Raw genomic sequence first — 19275 nt, 5'->3', positions numbered from 1 at the left:
ACACAAGTATTCAGTGTTCAGCAGTCTGTCTAGCTTCTGTCAGTGCCTCAGAGGAATGGATGCTGGGTGTCACATTTTAGGGAGCCCTTGCCATCCCCTCTGACTCACCTGTCCCCTTTTGGAAACTGACATTTGATGGCCAATCTATTCTCATCCATGGGCGAAGGGTGGGCCTTGCAGCAACTGTCCCACTCCACCCCCTCTATTCTCATATGGTGCTCACAGGAAGGTGTGGGGCTGGCCTCTCTCAGGAAGAACCCGTGTCCAGCTCAAACCTGTAGTTAGAATCACTGGGGAGTGCCCAGAACAATGCCAAATTTCAGGCATCACTGCATCTCCAAAATTAAACCAAAACTGCTGGGGCATGGACCCTAACATCTACATTCTTTCAATTAACACAGCCTTCATAAACCATTCACCTCTGTGAGCCTGTGGTTTGGGGCATACTTGTAATCCCAAAGCTTGACAGACTGAGACAGGAAGAGCATGCATTCAAGGCCAGCCTGGGCTACATAGTGAGATGCTATTTCTGAAAACCAAAGGTAGGAATGTGGCAAGATTATGGGTTCCACCCCCAGCACAGAAGAAGGAGAGGAAGACTATGACAAAGAGGAAGGAACAGGGTCAAGTCCAAGTAAGTACTCATTAAATTTTCTGATTTTATTCTTTTTTTCTGAGAACAGTTGTGCCTTGCCATCCTAAGAATGTCCCCTAAGTCCCAAGATAACCACAGCCACACACTGGGGGCATATACAAGATCAGAGGCCCCTCCAACCAAAGCCCAGATAGCAGGGGTTTAGATGTGTCATGACCGTCCATGATATGTTATAGACTTGAACTCTGAGAATCTACAAGAGTCTTAGGGCTTAGCACAGAGGCTAGCTCTGTGTAGGTGTTTGCAGAAAGTCCACAAAGCTGGTATGATCAGGCACTAGTGGGTCACTTCAGGTGCCATCAATTGGCCAACCTGTCCTTCACAGAAGTTTCACTGACCACCCAACCAGGATGTGTCTGTCTCAGCATGCCTTGAAGTGAGAGTGCCATGGGCTAATGCCTCCAAACTAGGTATCATGACTTCACCATGTCTTGTCATTAAGATAACAGAGGTAAAAGCTGGAGAGATCACTCCATGGTTAAGAAAACTTGCTCTGGTCCCAACTAGATCCAAGTTCAATTTTCAACACCCATGCTGAGTGGGTTACAACTGTATGTAATTCCAGTACCAGGGGATCTGACACCCTTTTCTGACCTCTATGTACATGGCACACATAAATGCATGCAGCCATACATGCAAAACACAAATAATAAACAAACTTTTAAAAAAGTTAGCAGGGGCAACAACACAATTTTAAAGAAATGAGATTGACTATGTGATACAGTATCAGAGTGGGGCCAGGCAGTATTCATGCACGCCTTGAATCCGAGCACTTAGGAGGCAGAGGTAGGCCAATCTCTGTGGGTTAGAAGACAGCCTGTTCTACTGTTACAAACCCTGTCTCAAAAAACAAACAAAAAAAGAAAAAGAAAAGAAAAGCCAGGTGGTGGTAGCACATGCTTTAATCCCAGCACTCAGGAGGCAGAGCCAGGTGGATCTCTGTGAGTTCAAGAGCAGCATAGCCTACAGAGCGACATCCAGGACAGGCACTAAAGCTACACAGAGAAACCCTGTCTCGAAAAAAAAAAAAAAAGATTAAGAAGAGCTTCTTCTTTGGGAAAATACCAAATGGTGGACGACATCAGTGCAGGGGGAGGGCCCAGAGGACCCAGGGGCCCAGGATTATGCAGTCATGGTTGTTACGCCCAGATTACAGAGACCTCCAAAAGACCACCAATGGAGACCGAATCCCATATATAAAAGCAAAAAGTCTTTATTTCGAGCTCAGAGCTTGGACTCTCTGTCCAACGCAGTGGTGAGAGCAGAGACCCCTGAGCTCAGGCAGGGTGGGGTTTTTAATCATAGCAGAAGTTGGGGTGAGGAGATTTCCAGAGTTCAGGACTCTGATTGGCTAACATTTGTCTAGAGGTATTGGCAATGTTTAGAACATCAGGTATTTCCCCTTAGATGCAGGCCCTCCCTGGGTGGGGTCAGCTCATGGCTTTCTCTGGATCCCGGTGTTAACTGCCAGTAAGCCTGTCACAGAAGCTGTGTCTGGGTCTCTAAGCCTGTCATGGCAGTTGTGTGGTCAAGCTTTTTTGCCCCCCAACACACACCCCTTCACAAGTACCAATGACAGGACTCAATCATGAGTCCTATCTGCCCAGGGGCTCAAGGGTATTGGGACCTAAAATCCATTAGCTAACAGATTTTTCTAGGGCAGCAACATCTGTATCTATTGCCATTCTTAAGGCCCTGTAGTTCTGATCTTTGAGTACAACCAGATTATAATCTTGAATAATAATTTTTAAGGCCATATAATACCTCTTTGGTTCTGTACAAAGAAGGTCAAGCATCTTGTCTTTTGCAGAACCATTTTAGTTAATAAATTTATCAATTGACAACTCTGAACCTATTTTCCTGGTGTGTCAATGGGCATTATAGTTAGCCATTTTGTCCCCTATGCCAGAGAGTTTCCTTTTGACCCAGCATTTCAACTTATTTTGAGCAGGGAACATTGGATGACATTCTCTTCTGGAACTGCTTCAAGCTGACATTGGGGCATTGTTGTTAGGGCCCTAGAATGGCTGAAAATCTAGTGAAAGTCTGGGCAATGGAGCATCTGTCAGAAGCATGTGGATATTTGACCTAGATGTAGAGACAGGAAACAATAATATTGGCTGGGCTGGTCCACATCAACTTTTAGCAAGTCCAGAGCTTATAGTCATCCAGAGCAGTGTAGTTAGCAACTGAAGCTTGGAGGTGTCTGTCAGCCAAGAAGAAACCTGGTGAGACCATTTTAAACTAGGAACAGAAGTTAAAATTTATGACCGTAATTGGAACTTTTAGGTCCATAGTCCTAGTAATTGGGAAGGGCAGGAGTCCCAAGACCAGGAAAGAGAAAAAATACCATCCTTAGGAATAGACAAGTGGGGAAAATTTAAGCTGTACTTATCTGGAGTCCTTCCGACCTCTGTGAAGTGGATCCAAGTTTTATGATTCTTTTAATCCTCTGAGGCCTATATGAATTATTTTACAAAATGACATAAAAGTTTCAGTTACATTAATATTACCAATCTGTACTGAAATCCATATCATAGATGAAGCAGGTAATGGGTATCTGTAAAACAGCAGAAGTGGACTCATACCTTTGAGTCCTGGCAAGAACTACAGATTTAGGTTAAAAGTGTGTGCATTTTCCCTCTGTCCAGATAGCCAGGTATAAATTGGACAGACATTTTTTTTGGCATGATAAGAAGCATTTTTAAGTTTACATTTAGATGACAACCAAAATAAATCTAAAATCTTGAGCTTGTGACTGAACAGTAGTCACTGCTCTACCAGCTTATCTGAACTCTATAAAATGTTAAGCTTGGAACTTTTATATTGTAGAAGTGGACAGCAAACTAGAATATTTTTCATAATTTAATTATTCATTGATATCTTCACAACTTGCATTTATATCTTAAATCATTTTCTGAGATCCTCAAAGCTTATAAGCTTTCATATCCTCAGACCTTTATATATCTGAAAACATTCTTAGATCCTCAAAACTTGCAGACTTTCATCTCCTCAGACCTCAGACTTTGTTCAGACCTATATTTAAACCTTTATGACTTATTCAAACTTTTATATCTTAGAACATTTTATTAAAAATGAGCTAACAAGTTGGCTATATTCTTGCGGTAGGATCTGGTTGTCTAATGCTGCCAAGCTGACAAAATTATAGCTAGCCTAGCTGTCAATACTTTCAGAGATCTAAAAAGCATAAATCATATGTGAGTACAAGCCAACAGCTTCCAATTCTATAGGGACCAACCCATACCCAGGTCTCCATTGCATTGGAGGCACAAGTATCAGAACAGCATCAATCTTCTTCAGCCACCAGGCCCATAAGGGTAGAATTTTTCCTGTGGAAGAGGGACATGGGGAAGACTGATGTTACTTTGTCTAGGAAAAAGGGGTGCAATCAAATCTCCAGTGTCCTGTTGCTTGTCCACAGTCTGGGTCAGATCCTGGCAGCAGATGTTGCATTGAGGCATATCATCTTGTGGTCATCATAGCCATAATCCAGCTGCAGACTTCATGGTACCCTGTAATCTTCTTTGGAGACCTTGGGTCACTGCTAGGATCTGGGAGTCTGTCTGATATAATAAGCTTTTAGATCAACATTTTGAACGCCATATTCTGCAGATCTCTAAAGTATGAGGGATGTCCAGGTATATCTGAATTGATAAACTTTGTTTCTAGTTATTTGTTTTAAGCTCAACCCTGAAAACATATACAAGGGACTAAGTAAAGCTTATCCCTGTAATTAATTGCATCAGTACTTACAGTACTACAATTAAAGAACATATTTATTTATAAGATGACTATTTACTTGTGTTCTCTAACAGTCTACAATAAGTAGCCTTAAAAACAATGATTTTGAATTGAATCTCTTCTAGTATCAAATATGGGTTCAGTCGAGAAACCAAAACAGAATAGCCATATGTTAATGGAAGGGCTATAAGTTCCTTTTACCAGAGATCAGGAGGGTGACTCCCTTTTTATCAAGCAGGAACTTTCTCCAAGCCCCTGAAGGAATGGGAGCTTTATTTAATGTCTGACCATGGGAAGGTGACTTTGTAGTTTTATCTTTGTTAAGTATGAGCCTTAAAAAAAATTTCTCAATCGAAGCTCCTTTTAGTATCAATATAAAACATTTATGTGACTCAGATTATCCAAATAGCTTAAGCTTAACAAAGTTAGCAAAGACAAAGAGGCTAGACATACATTCTTAAGCCTGAATAGACCTTGAGTAAGGAGAAACATTCTCCAAGCCACTGGTTTTCAACTTTCCCAATGTTATTTAATAACTGCAGTTTTGCCATTGTTATGAACCTCAATGCAAACATCTGACATACAGGTGGTCCTAGGCTACCCCTGTAAAAAGTTTTTCAATCCCCAAAGGGTTGAGACTCATGGAGTCAGAATCTGTTCCAAGCCCTTTGCTTAGGTCATGGTCTTGCTGCATCACAAGGAATGAACATCTGTTTCTGGTGGCTATTACCTGGGTGACTTGAAATTACAAAGTTTAGTTGCCAGAGCAAGGTACATTCTTGTGTATAAAAGCATTGGGGTACAGCTTTAATATTTATCAAATAACTTATTTATTAAACATATGTAGCCATCTATTTAAATTTTCTAGAAGCTTGCTGTTGAACACTTGGCAAAGACGTGAGTACTTAGGTATAAAATCTCTAAGTTAGCTTTTGTTAATCTGAATAGATCTTTATAACTTTAGTAAAAGATGGCTGTCAAAAGCCATGTGGTTGTATTTAAAACATATTTTTCTAAACAATAATTAAATGCACATATACACATAGTTGGATCCAAGTATCATACACATACAGAGTTAAAATCTAGTAGTTACATTCACACATAAAGAGTTAAATCTACATCATATACATGTCCACATATATACACATGTATATATCTCCATTTTTAACATAAATATTTTGCAGTGAAAAATCATCAGCTATTTGTAAAATGAAAACCAGCCAGAATTAACCTAATATAGTCAAATTTTAAATTCAGTATTTGCAGATATGAGAAACCACAATATAGTTCATATCCCCTCTGGCCTTCTACAACCTTCTATGTACCTTTGATTCCTCAGACATTTACTTCAGACAAATTCCTATTTTTCTTTCCTTCTCTTTATTAATCCAGTCTCCTGCTTTCTTTGTTATTTTTTAAACACAGAAACTTTGTCTTTCTTCTGGTTCAGCTCAGTAGTCTAGAATATAATGTATGGCTACAATATTTTAAACAATAACAGAAAGACGTGCATATACCATAACAAGAATAACTAAATTTGCATCAATACTGTATGAATGTAAAGCATCTGAAACTAGCAGTAGGGTTTTTTTCCTCTTTTTTTAACCAATAACATTGTGTGATCAACTCCTCTACATGATGACAAGTATTTATAATCTATTGGATCTCAATGATCAAAGCAGCCCTGCCTACAGCATTATAACATAGCCACCACAGCTTAGTAACCATAGGCAGTGACTCCTCCCTCGGAGTCAAGCCTCAGTTAGGTTTGATGGGCAGCTCCCAGGGTAGTCTTGGGAGCCCCACCCATCAGCATGGGAGAGGACAGCATGCAGCATGCGAACAAAAGATTGTTTTTAACTGTAGCATAAATCTTAAAAGGTATTATTAATAGAAAAAAGTGAGAGCCAGATATTGGGGTAAATTCTAAAAGATCAGAGAGACAGAACAAGCCATAGTCAACCTCACCCCACCAACTCCTTAGCTGATCCTGTTTCCTCAGACTGAGAGCTTCTGAGTCCTCACCCAAAAGGGTCTTAGCTGAACTGCCTCGAAAAGCCTCTAGTTCCTGTCCTCACTCCTTATATACCTTTCTGCTTCCTGCCATCACTTCCTGGGATTAAAGGCATGTGTGTTTCCCAAGCAAAGGCATGAGATCTCAGGTGTTAGGATTAAGGGTGTGTGCCACCACTGCTTGGCTTCTATGTCTAATTTAGTGGATGGCTCTGTTCTCTGAGCCCTAGAAAAGTTTATTAGGGTGTACAATATATTGGGGGACACAATGTTTCACCACAGTTAACCCCAGATTCTAAAGTGCTTGAGAGTGGCAGACTGGAAGTGACTCCCTGCCCCAGCTGGGCCCTTTGGTGGAGGGCCACTCCTCCACTGTGACCAGGAGTCCCTGCCCCAGGAGCTCTCCTGCCCACTGCTGCGAGTATTCTGGGTCAGAGAGCAAGGAAGCAATGGGGGGTAGGCGTAATCTTAGTCTGTCCCAGTTCATCCAAAGGGATCCTCTGTCCCTTCTGCTGGCTATCTGGCCTCAAAGGCTGTCCATGTAGTTTCTTATCTGGAGTCACAACACATACATAAGCCCAGGCATAAAACATGCATACTTATGACCACATTTCTCACACATTCACACATTCATATAGGCAGAACATTCCAACAAAAGGGTAAACAATTTTCCCAGGGAAACGGTGTCAGCTGATCAGCTCAAAAATTTAAAGTAAGAGTCTACAATTTTTGTAAGTCAAGTCAGGAATAGAACAAAATTACATCTCACAAGACAAAACAGCTCTCCTGGCACCTGGAGACAAAAACCAAAAGGAAGACACTGGCCTCATGCCATCCCCATCTATGCAAATCAAATTCAAATACAAATCAACCAAAGGGATCCAAACCCATCCAAAGAAGCTTCTGCAGATACTAACAAATTTTGGGCTCGCTTACAAAAAGGATATCCCAAAAGCCCATTTACAAAAGGATATCCAAGTGAAAGTAAACATAGAAAACACAAACATAAACACAGACATACAGAAAACATTCAGGCTTTATGGGTGGTGGTCCTTCTGGGCTTGGGGGATCCTGGGATGAGCCCCCAAATGTTATGCCCAGATAGCAGGGACCCCCAAAAGACCACCATGGAGACCAAATCCCAAATGTAAAAGCAAAGAACCTTTATTTCAAGCTCGGACTCCCTGTCCATCACAGCAGAGAACAGAGAGCCCCGAGTCCAGACAGGGTGGGGTTTTTATCATAACAGAGGTTGGGGTGAGGGGATTTCCAGAGTTCAGGACCCTGATTGACTGACATTTGTCTAGAAGTATAGGGAATATTTGGAATGTCAGGTATTTCCCCTTAGATGCAGACACTCTCTGGGTGGGGTCAGCTCATGACTTTTTCTGGATCCCGGTGTTACCTGCCAGTAAGCCTGTTATAGAAGCTGTGTCTGGGCCTAAGCCTGTCATGGCAGTTATATACTAAAGCTGTTTTGCCCCCCACCCCACAGTGGTCGAGACTGTGGCTGTGGTTGAGTGCTGGGGGCTTGTGGAGGTAAAACCAAAGACAAGGAGTGGATCCACCAAGCTGGGCTGCCTGGCTAAGGACATGAAGATCAAGTCCCTGGAGGAGATCTACCTGTTCTCCCTTCTCATTAAGGAATCTGAGATTATTGATTTTTTTCCTGGGTGCATCCCTAAAGGATGAGGTTCTAAAGTTCATGCCAGTGCAGAAGCAGACTCCGGCTGGGCAGCAGATCAGCTTCAAGGCTTGTCACTATTGAGGACCACAAATGGTCATGTTGGTCTTGGTGGTGAGTGTTCCAAGGAAGTAGCTATTGCCATCAAGGGGCCATTATCTTGGCCAAGCCTCCATTGTCCCTGTGTTGAGAGGTTACTGGGGGAACAAGATTGGCAAGCCCCACACTGTTCCATGCAAAGTGACAGGCCACTGTGGCTCTGTATTGGTGCATCTTATCCCTGCCCACAATGCACTGGCATCATCTCTGCCCCTGTGCCCAAGAAGCTACTGATGATGCCCAGTATTGATGACTACACATAAACCAGGGGCTGCACTGTCAGTCTGGGAAATTTTTCCAAGGCCACCATTGATGCTGTCTCTAAGACCTACAGCTACCTGACCTCCAATCTCTGCAAAGAGACTGTGTTCACCAAGTCTCCTTATCAGGAATTCACTGACCATCTTGTGAAAACCCATACCAGAGTCTCTGTTCAGAGGTCCCAGGCTCCAGCTGTGGCTACCATACCAGGGTTTTTATACAAGAAAAATAAAGTGAATTAAGTCTGTTTTTTTTAAAAAGAAGAAGAAAGAGAGAGAGAGAGAGAGAGAGAGAGAGAGAGAGAGAGAGAGAGAGGGAGGGAGGGAGGGAGGGAGGGAGGGAGGGAGGGAGGGAGGGAGGGAGAGGGAGAGGGAGAGAGAGAGAGAGAGAGAGAGAGAGAGAGAGAGAGAGAGAGAGAGAGAGAGAGATGAAAGAAGGAAGAATGGAAAGAGAGGCAAAGCAAACCTGACTCAGAGTCTCCTAGTGGCGTAAGACTGTCAGAGAATTCCCACAGTGTCCCACTATCTCAGCTCCATTCACAGGCTGTGGAGGTTTCTGTGCTACCTCAGTCACCACTCACACCTTCCAAATGTTGCTATAAACCAGTCCTGGCTATCCTAGACTGCCTGCCAGGGATTAGGTTTAAAATGGACACATGACAATGAGAACAGCTATAGCACTTTTTAGCACTGTTAGCCCAAATTTTCTGGTCCCTTTGTGTTTGAGTGGGGTCATAACACCCTATCTGATGCATGAGCAGAAGCCTTGTGTGTCATTTCAAAACTGCAGCATTTGGAGGCCAGTGGGAGACTCTCCAGGGCTATGTTCCCTCTGCTCATCCACTGACAGTGTTCTAGATGGCACTGTTCCTTCATAGGGTCCCTGAGTGACCTGAGGGAGAATGAGTCCCTGTGATTATTAGTGTTCATTGTCAACTTGACAGGGTCTGGGATCACCTAGGAGATGAGCCTGCAGTCATGCATGTGAGGGATTATTTAACCTCTGGGAAGGATTGTGAAGAATTGTATTGATTAGCTTCATTGAAGTGGGAAGACTCACACTTAAAGTGGGCATCTCTATTCTCTGGCCTTGGGTACAGGACTGTATAAAAATGAGAAAGCTAGCTGCACAAGCATTCATCACTCCGTTTCTTGCTTGGAGATGCAGTGTGACTACCTGTCTCAAGCTCCTGCTGCTGTGGCTTCATACCATGATGGACTGTCCCCTTGAATTGTGAGCCAAAATCAATCTTTTTTGCCTTAAGTTCTTACAGAGTATTTTATCATAGCAGCAGGAAAAAGGACTAAAACAGCCCCTTTACTGACCTACCATTACACGCAACAGAGAAAAACAGACTTATTTGGTCACTGAGGTTTTAGGATGTTTTGTTACTGATATATAACCTAGTTTATCCAGACTATCACAAACCAGTAGGGCAATAGAGTAGTTCCTTTGTTTCTAAGAGTAAAATATAAAATAAGAGCATGTAAATAAGTCCCTTGTCTTCCTCTAAGGAGTGTCATATCAGGCGAGAACCCTGGTGGTGATATTTTTAATGAAAATGACCCCCATAAGCTCATATCTTTCAATACTTAGTCCCCAGAACTATTTGGGAAGGATTAGGAGGCATGGTCTTGGTGGAGTGGTTGTGTCACAGGGTATGGGCTTTGAGTCTTTAAAAGCCAACACCATTCCCAGTTCTCTCTGTCTACACCTCTTGCTTTTGGTGAGATGTAAGTGCTCAGACACTACTCCAGCACTGTGCCTGCCTAGCTGCTGCCATGCTCCTTGCTGTGGTCATCATTGACTTACTTCCTGAAGCTGGAAACAAGCCTCCAATTAAATACTTTCTCTTATACCTTGCCCTGGTCATGATGTCTCTTCACAGCAATGGAAAAGTAGGTAAAACACTGGGGCTCAGCCCCTACCTCAAAATCAGAAGCTAGTATGAAGAAAATCCACTACCCAAGGAAACCACAGACAAAAAATGGCAGCAAGACTGAGGGAAGTGTAATCTTGGGGACTGGAAAGATGTCTCAACAGTTAAGGGCACTTGTTCTTGTGATAGACCCCAGACCCAGGGTACTACCTTCTCAGGTGGGCGCCCCAAGACCCCAGACTCCGGTCCAGTTGATGCAAACAGCAAGAGGTTTATTGATGCGGCTGTACAGTTGGGCTCCTCTCCTCCCAAGAGCAAGAGTTGTGCCCTATTTCAGCCACCTAGGTACTTTTAAAGGAAAAAACCCACAAAAGCCATAAGATTACAATTGCCATACAATTCCATTCCGATTGGTTCATGTCTAGGGGCTAATTTCACAAGATCATGGCCTAATCACAGGGTAGGTACAATCATGTCCACATGCACATTTTTCCTGGAACCTCAAGGGGGGGCGTATCATGGTGGGAGTGAAGGTTACACAAAGGTTACAGTGGTCTTTCCTGGAACACTTGCAATTATCCCAGTCACAGTTGAGCAACATATCTTAACAGAAATCTCCATATATTGTGGTAAGGGTGGTTGAGTAATGGCTGAGTCAGCCTGCCCTTGGAACTAGCTTTCTAGTTCCTCATTCTCCTGGGGCTTGGGGGGTGTAAGCCTGAAGTGTTAGGGTCTTTCATTCCCCCATTTTCTTTTGGCAAATTTTAATCTTAAAATGATGGTATCCTATATTTCAGTAACTTTTAAAGCTTGATATTGTTGAGTTAAAACAAGGACCTGTACAACAGATAATCTCTCCCGAATAAACCACAGTAACATATTTAAAATGCATGGGCCAAAGGTTAAAAGCAGGAGCAAAATAAGCAGGGGCCCCATAATTGCAGATACCAGGGTCATCATCCATAGGGACCTATTAAACCATCCTTCAAACCAGCCTTGTTGGGCTTCCCAATCTCTCTGTCTTTTATCCAACTTAACTTGGAGTTTTTCCATGGAGACGCTGACCACCCCGGAGTTGTCTACATAAAAACAGCATTCTTCTCCTAAGGCGGCACAGAGGCCACCTTCTTTTAGAAATGGTAAATCCAGTCCTCTTCTATTCTGGAGTACTACTTCTGACAGGGAGGTAAGGGACTGTTCTAACTTCAAAATTGACTGCTCCAATGCTCAGAGGTCCTCATCAACTGCAGCCTGGAAAGTTAAATAATGCTGATTCCCCTGAATCAAGGCTGCTGTCCCTGTCCCAGCCCCTACAGCGACTCCGAGCCCTAGTACAACTGCCAGAGTTAGAGACACAGGTTCGCGTCTGAAGCAAGTGGGGTGACTGGAATAGAAATTTTCAAGGGTGCCTATCAGGTGGAAATATATTTTGGGGATGACCTGGACCATCGCACAGAAGCCTCCCTCCATTTCTAACCTTTTAAAGACTTTAATGGATACACAAGGGGTCAGCCTGGTGGTGCAGGCCCACCAAAATTCTTTAGGTGGGATGATGTACATTATATATACCAATATACAGGTCCCTGTATATTGGAGGTTGGGATGGTCTTATTGCAGAAGCTAGCTTGTGATCCTGTAGGTTGCCCAATGCAAAGGCCTGCCCCGCCAACTTCAGTTAGGGTTAGTTTAGGGGTTGCATTCCAGTGACAAGTGTAATTTCCAATAGTGGCAATTCCCTCATAATAAGGGGGTGCCTCCCCTAAGCATAGCCAGCAGGGGTTTGCTAAGCTAGGCTTGGTTTTGTTGATGATCCCAAAAGCTCCCTCTATTGGGTTGAGCATCTTTTCCCGGTGCCCTGTGGGTGCCAGGCACTGGGTTTGGTAGTGTTGGTAGTGCCCCAAATCAAAGTGGTGCCCTGGTTCAAGGTAGATCTAGGGGTTGGCCCCATAGGTCTGGGGGGGGGGGTCTTTTGCTCTGCCAATACCTTGTTTGGCCCCAAGACCTGTGGAGGGATTAAGGGCACAAATCAATGGGAAAGAGTGATGAGGGCCCCCCAATCATATCCCGTAGAGTGATAATGTCATAACCCCCAGGTTCCTGGTACCTTGGGGGGGTCTTTGCAATTGAATTTCAGTTGGAGATTGTATCTATCTTGGTCTGGACAGCAAACATTTCCACAATCTTTCCATTCTACTGAAAGGGGGTCATTACCTTGCTTTGTGCCCCATCTTCCTGCCATTCTACTAAAAGACGATGTCTCACAACCTCATTTATCACAGTAGAATTGCTGTGGGGAATTACACCCCAAGTGGCGAGTATTTCTGTTCCCAGGGCAAACATACCAGTCATCAAACCAGGCCATACCATGAATCTTTTCACCTAGAGTTTCGAGGATCCTCTTGAGGTCTGCTTCCATCTCATTTGGACATCCAACTCCATATGGACCAGTGAAAGATTTAGTATCCAGAATGACATCAGTGCCGCAACAGTTAGGGTCCAGGTAGTTGTTCCTGGTATATGGGCGTTATTCATAGACAGTGTCCCAGTCATCCCCATTATGAATACCAGTGTCAGACACACACGATTTTGAGCTTTTGAGGATTTTGAGTTCGCTGAAGCTTCCATCTGGGAGCCGTGGAGTCCTCGTTGGCCTCAGCAGGTGCTGGCTTGACGTGGGAGGCATGGATCCAGGCAGCAATTCCGTTGACCTTGACGGCTGTTGGGGTGGTCAGCAACACGGTGTAAGGTCCCTTCCAGTGAGGTTCCAGGGTCTTGGTCTGATGTCTGTGGACATCGACAGAGTCTCCATTCTGGAAGGGATGAGGCACACTAGGTGGTTTGGACTGGTACACAGCTTCCAGTGGTTTCCAGACTTGGTTCTGGATGAGTTGTAGGGCCTTCAGTCATGCCTGGAGACTGGGGGATGTAGCAAAGGAGTCTATGTCAGGTCCCAATAAGTCTGCTATTGGGGGAGGGCCCCCATAGAGGATTTCATAGGGGATTAATCCAAAGAAAGCAGGAGTGTTCTAAACCCGGAACAAGGCCATGAGGAGGAGTTTGACCCAGTCTCTAGTGCCAGTCTCCATCGCTAATTTAGTGAGGGTCTCTTTGAGGGTTCTATTGGTACATTCTACCTGTCCTGAACTTTGGGGTCTATATGCGCAGTGTAATTTCCAATCCAGCCCCAATATCCTCGCCACCAACTGACTTACCTGAGAAACGAAGGCCGGGCCGTTATCTGACCCTATTACCTTGGGCAGACCAAAACAGGGAAAAATCTCTTCTAAGATCTTTTTGACCACCACCTGTGCCATTTCTTTCTTCATGGGGAAAGCCTCCACATACGTAGAGAAGGTGTCTATAAAAACTAGGAGATATTTAGCTCCATATCATCCTGGGCAGATCTCAGTGAAGTCCACCTCCCAGTTTGTTCCTGGGTGGGATCCTCAAGCTCTGGCCCCTTCTTGTAATGCCCGACGACTGGCATTCACCTTGGCGCAGGGAACACAGGACCCTGTAACCTGTTTAATCAGGGAATTTAGGTTGGGTGTGAAATAGAACTGCTCTTCTCTCCGTAATAGCTCTCTGAGCTTTTTATGTCCTAGGTGGGTCAGGCAGTAGAGGTCAGTCACTAGCATTCTAGCCATCTTTTGGGGTAGGACTGTTTTGTCCTGAAGTCTCCAAGTCCCTTCTTGTTCATCATATTGCACCCCTATCTGTTGAACAATGTCCAGATCTCTATCTGAATATTTATATCCTGGGATTTGGGGCTGTTCTCTAGGCTCTTTTAGGGTGAGTATTTGTTCGCCCAGAGCGGCGGCCTTGGCTATTTCATCGGCCATCCTATTTCCCCGAGCTACTGGCTCATCTCCTTTTTGGTGTCCCAGGCAGTGTATAATACTCAGTCTCTTGGGCAGGTGAAGGGCTTCTAAGAGATCCAGGATCTCTTGCTTGTTTTAAATGTCCTTCCCCACAGAGATCAGCAATCCTCTCCTGCGATATATCTACCCATGAACATATGCAGTGGCAAACGCATACCGGCTGTCAGTATAAATATTGACTGCCTTACCTTTGGCTGTCTTCAAGGCCTGCATGAGGGCCACTAGCTCAGCCCGCTGGGCCGAGGTCCCAGGGGTCAGGGCCCTTGCCTAGATCACATTGGTGACGTCCACCACTGCCACACTTGCCCTCCGTTCCCCCTGATGTAGGAAACTGCTTCCACCCATAACCAGGTGCAGTCTGCATCTGGAAGTGGCTGGTCCATCAGGTCTTCTCGAGTGCCATGGGTCTCAGCCAGCACTAGATGGCAGTCATGCTCTACTGCAGTTTCCTCCCCTTTCTCGGGAAGCAGGGTGGCTGGGTTGAGAGAAGCGACTGTCCCAAACCGGATCCGTTCAGAGTTCAGTAACATGGCCTGGTAGTGGGTGACTCTGGCGTTTGAGAGCCATCGATCGGGGGGTTGCCGGATTTACTGTCTCTATAGTATGTGGGGCCATTATTGTGAGAGGTTGCCCCAGTGTGAGTTTATCAGAGTCCTTGACTAGGGTTGCCACTGCGGCTATCATGCGGAGACAAGGAGGCCATCCTGATGCTACATTATCCAGTTTCTTGGAAAAGTAGGCTACCGGTCTTTTCCAGGGGCCCAACTGTTGGGTTAGGACTCCCTTTTGCTATCCCTCTTCATTCATCCACATATAGGGTGAACGGCTTTTTCATGTCCGGGAGGCCCAATGCGGGGGCTGACAATAAAGCCTTCTTGATGTTATCAAAGGCTTGCTGTTCCTTCTCGCCCCAGGTGTAGGGAGCATTGGCCTTTGTGAGGGGGTATAACGGGGCCGCCATTTCTGTGAACCCTGGTATCCAAAGGCGGCAGAAGCCTGCACTCCCTAGGAACTCTCTCAGATTCTGAGCGCTAGAGGGTGGGGGTATAAGAGCCACGGCCTGTTTATGTCCTTCAGTTAGCCATCTCTGGCCCTCTCATAGAAGGTACCCCAAGTAAGTCACCTCCCACTGACAGATCTGGGCTTTCTTGGCTGAAGCCCGGTATCCCAGTTCCCCTAGTCTCTTTAGCAAGGCCCCAGTACCTTGGAGGCATTCCTGTTCTGTCTTTGCTGCCAGGAGTAGATCATCCACGTACTGGAGGAGGGTCAGGTTTGGGTGGTTGACACGGAAATCCGCTAAGTCCTGGTGCAGCACTTCGTCAAACAGGGTAGGGGAATTTTTGAATCCCTGTGGCAGTCTGGTCCAGGTCAGCTGCCCTGAGAATCCAGACTCCGGATCTTTCCATTCAAAGGCAAAAAGGGTCTGGCTCTGAGGGCTCAATCTCAAGCAGAAAAAGGCATCTTTTAAATCAAGTACGGTGTACCAGACATGTCCTGGGGGTAGGGTGCTGAGCAAATTGTAAGGGTTAGATACAGTAGGAAGAATGTCCTCAGTCCTTTTGTTTACCTCTCTCAGGTCCTGGACCAGCCTATAATCACTGGTTCCAGGTTTCTTGACTGGCAGCAAGGGAGTATTCCATGCCAATTGGCAGGGCTTCAAAATGTCCAATTGTAAGAGTCTCTGGATGTGAGGCCTTATACCTTCTTTTGCCTCCTTGGCCATAGGATATTGGCAGATGGACACGGGGGTGCCAGTAGGCTTTTAAATTATCGCCAGTGGTAGCTGCTGGGTGGCCAGTCCCATGCCTGCTATTTCTGCCCATGCCAAGGGGTAGTTGGTGAGCCATTTGGGGTCCATTCAGAGGGATTTTGGAGGGGCTTTGTGTAGCCAGTGCTCATCCTCCAGACTCAGGGTTAGTACCTGGAGAGGCTGACCCTTTGGGTTTATAACGGAGACTCCCTTTTCTTGGAAGTGAATTTGGGCTCTTACCTTGGAGAGAAGATCTCTTCCCAGCAGTGGGTATGAACAGTCTGGTACAAGCAAGAATGAATGAGTAACTTTTCCCATGGATAAGTGGACCTCTCTCTCCGAAGTCCATTTATATAGTCTTCCCCTGGTGGCCCCCTGGACCCATGATGTTTTGGAGCTCAGAGGCCCCTTGGTCTGGATAAGGACCGAATGTTGGGCCCCTGTGTCAACCAGGAACGTCACTGGTTGGCCTCCCACTTTAAGAGTTACCCGGGGCTCAGGAGGAGGCTCCTGGCCCTGACTCACCTAATCATCTTCCAAGGACAGCACCGGGACAGGCTTGCGTGTTTTTGTCTTCTGGACACGGACTGGACATTCCTTGGCCCAGTGTCCCTTTTCTTTGCAATAGGCACATTGGTCCTGTTCCAGCGGTGGCCTCCTCCTGTTTCCCAGGTTCCTATTCTGCCTAGGCTTATTCTTCTCTGTCCCTGAGACTATGGTGGCCAGAATTCTAGACAATTCTTTATTTCTCTTTCTGTCTCTTAAGTTCTCTCTCTGTTCTTGCTCCCTACGCAGCTTTTCCTCCCTTTGCTCCGCTCTCTGCGTAACCTTTCCTCCTTCTCCTCCGGTGTCTCTCTTTTCTTACTAGGTCTGGCAAGGTATACCCCTGGAGCCCTTCCAGCCACTGTAGCTTAGTGCGAATGTCGGGGGCCGATTGTCCAATGAAGGACATTATGACCTCGGCCTGCCTGTCAGGCACCTGGGGGTCGAAGGGAGTATACATGCGGTATCCCTCCATTAATCTCTCTAGAAACCCTTCCGGAGTTTCCTCTGACCCTTGTACTATAGCACGTACCTTAGCCAAATTGGTGGGGTGTCTACCTGCCCCTTTGAGACCCGCCAGGAGAATCTGACGATAGAGATGGAGTCGCTCCCTACCGCGAGGGGTATTGAAGTCCCAGTCAGGGTGAGTCAAGGGGAAGGCTTCCTCAATCTCATTTGGTAGCTGAGTGGGCCTGCCATCATCCCCCAGCACGTTCTTACGAGCCTCTAGGATGACATGCTGTCTCTCTTCAGTTGTAAGGAGGGCCTGTAAAACTTGGTTACAATCCTCCCACGTGGGTTGGTGGGTCAGGAGAATGGACTCTATTAGCCCGGTTAATGCTTGGGGGTCTTGGGAGAAGGGCGGATTATGAGTTTTCCAGTTATAGAGATCCGAGGCGGAGAACGGCCAGTATTGGGTTTGGACGCCCACTGAGCAGAGGGGAAAAACCTGTGACATCCAAGTGTCTCCCGCCTCCCCAGCCCTATCATGGCAGAGGTGAAGGCGGCTGCTGGGAGATGGGGAGGGGTCCCGGTGGGGAGAGTGGTCCCAGCTGGGGAAGTTAGTCTCCAGAGCCGTTCTGGAGGATTTCCTCCCTTGCGTCGGCGGGTCAGCATAAGGGGGGGGGGGGCAATTCCATCATTAGTAAATCTCCCTGGTCTTCTGGGAGGACTGGGGGTTTCTTCTCTTTAGATTCTTCATGTTGGATTTCCCTAAGAGGATAAAGGGAGGAAGTGGGAGAACTGGGAGACGGTCGGAGGGCAGCCGGGGCTGAAGGGACAAGGGGAGTGGGAGTTTGTGGATGAGGGGGTAGGGGTATAAGGGGAGTTTGGGAAGGGGGAAGTGGAGGTTGGGGTCCCAGCGTTGCTGGGGCGGGTGAAGCAGTGAGGAACGGCTTCACCCAGGCAGGTGGGTCTCTGACCAAATTCTCCCAGACTAAAATGTAAGGTCTAGGTGTCCGTGTGGTCCTTGGTCAAAGACTCAAACTTTCACCTGCAGAATGACATCAACGTTAAAGGTCCCATCCCCTGGCCAGCCGACCTCAAAGGCCGGCCATTCTGAGGAACAGAAGATGATCCATTTCTTTTTCTTGACTTCCAGAGAGGCATTGTGAGCCCAGGCGAGAACATCTCTCCAATTATCTAAAGTCAAACTTAGGGGGGTAGTTAGTTGTTGCCCCATGTGGAGAGAGAAAGAGAGGTAGAGGCAAAGACAGATAATACACAAAGAGGACAATGACGGACACAGTCCGCGCAGTGGTTGATCGACGACAAACCGAAAGTGCAGATTCAGATGGAAGTGGCCGCGAACAGCCTCACTCCCCGGGAAGGAGAGACACTAGGTCTGTCTCCTTCCTCCAGATCACTGCGGAGGAGACCTCCAGAGCGGGGACCCAGGGACGTCTGAGCATATCTGCTCCCCTCACAGGTCCCAGATACAGGTCCTGTGCACCTGTGCAGGCACAGAATACAGATGCCAAATCGACCAGACAAAGGACAAGAACACAACATGAAACAGATCGAGCTCGTTTTTTACCTCCATCTGGCCCCAGGGTGGGGGTCCGGAGGCACCCCAAAATCTCAGTGGAACCTCCAAATGATAGACCCCAGACCCAGGGTACTACCTTCTCAGGTGGACGCTCCAAGAACCCAGACTCCAGTCCAGTTGATGCAAACAGCAAGAGGTTTATTGATGTGGCCATACAGTTGGGCTCCTCTCCTCCCAAGAGCAAGAGTCATGCCCTACTGCAGCCACATAGGTACTTTTAAAGGAAAAAAAAACACAAAAGCCATAAGATTACAATTCCTATACAATTTTGTTCTGATTGGTTCATGTCTAGGGGCTAATTTCACAAGATCATGGCCTAATCACAGGGTAGATACAATCATGGCCACATGTACATTTTTCCCAGAACCTCAAGTGGGGGGGTATCATGGCGGGAGTGAAGGTTACACAAAGGTTACAGTGGTCTTTCCTGGAACACTTGCAATTATCCCAGTCACAGTTGAGCAACATATCTTAACAGAAATCTCCATATATTGTGGTAAGGGTGGTTGAGTAATGGCTGAGTCAGTCTGCCCTTGGAACTAGCTTTTTAGTTCCTCATTCTCCTGGGGCTTGGGGGGTGTAAGCCTGAAGAGTTAGGGTCTTTCCCTTGCATAAGTCCTTTGTTCAGCTCCCAGCACCCACATGGAAGCTCCCAACCATCCTTAATTCGAGTCCCAAGGGATCTAGTACCCTCTTCTGTC

At 46.1% G+C, this 19275-nt stretch overlaps 1 pseudogene; it reads right to left on the bottom strand.

The window, feature by feature from the left end:
* Positions 1 to 11298: 11298 nt before the first annotated feature.
* LOC128094744 (uncharacterized) lies at positions 11299 to 17535 on the bottom strand (annotated as a pseudogene).
* Between the last annotated feature and the right edge of the window lie 1740 nt (positions 17536 to 19275).

Source organism: Peromyscus californicus, unplaced genomic scaffold, assembly GCF_007827085.1.
Source record: "Peromyscus californicus insignis strain IS unplaced genomic scaffold, ASM782708v3 Scaffold_4__1_contigs__length_199733344, whole genome shotgun sequence".
NCBI lineage: Eukaryota > Metazoa > Chordata > Mammalia > Rodentia > Cricetidae > Peromyscus > Peromyscus californicus.
The sequence above is the reverse complement of the archived record's forward strand: the minus strand, read 5'-3'. Positions and strand labels throughout refer to the sequence as shown.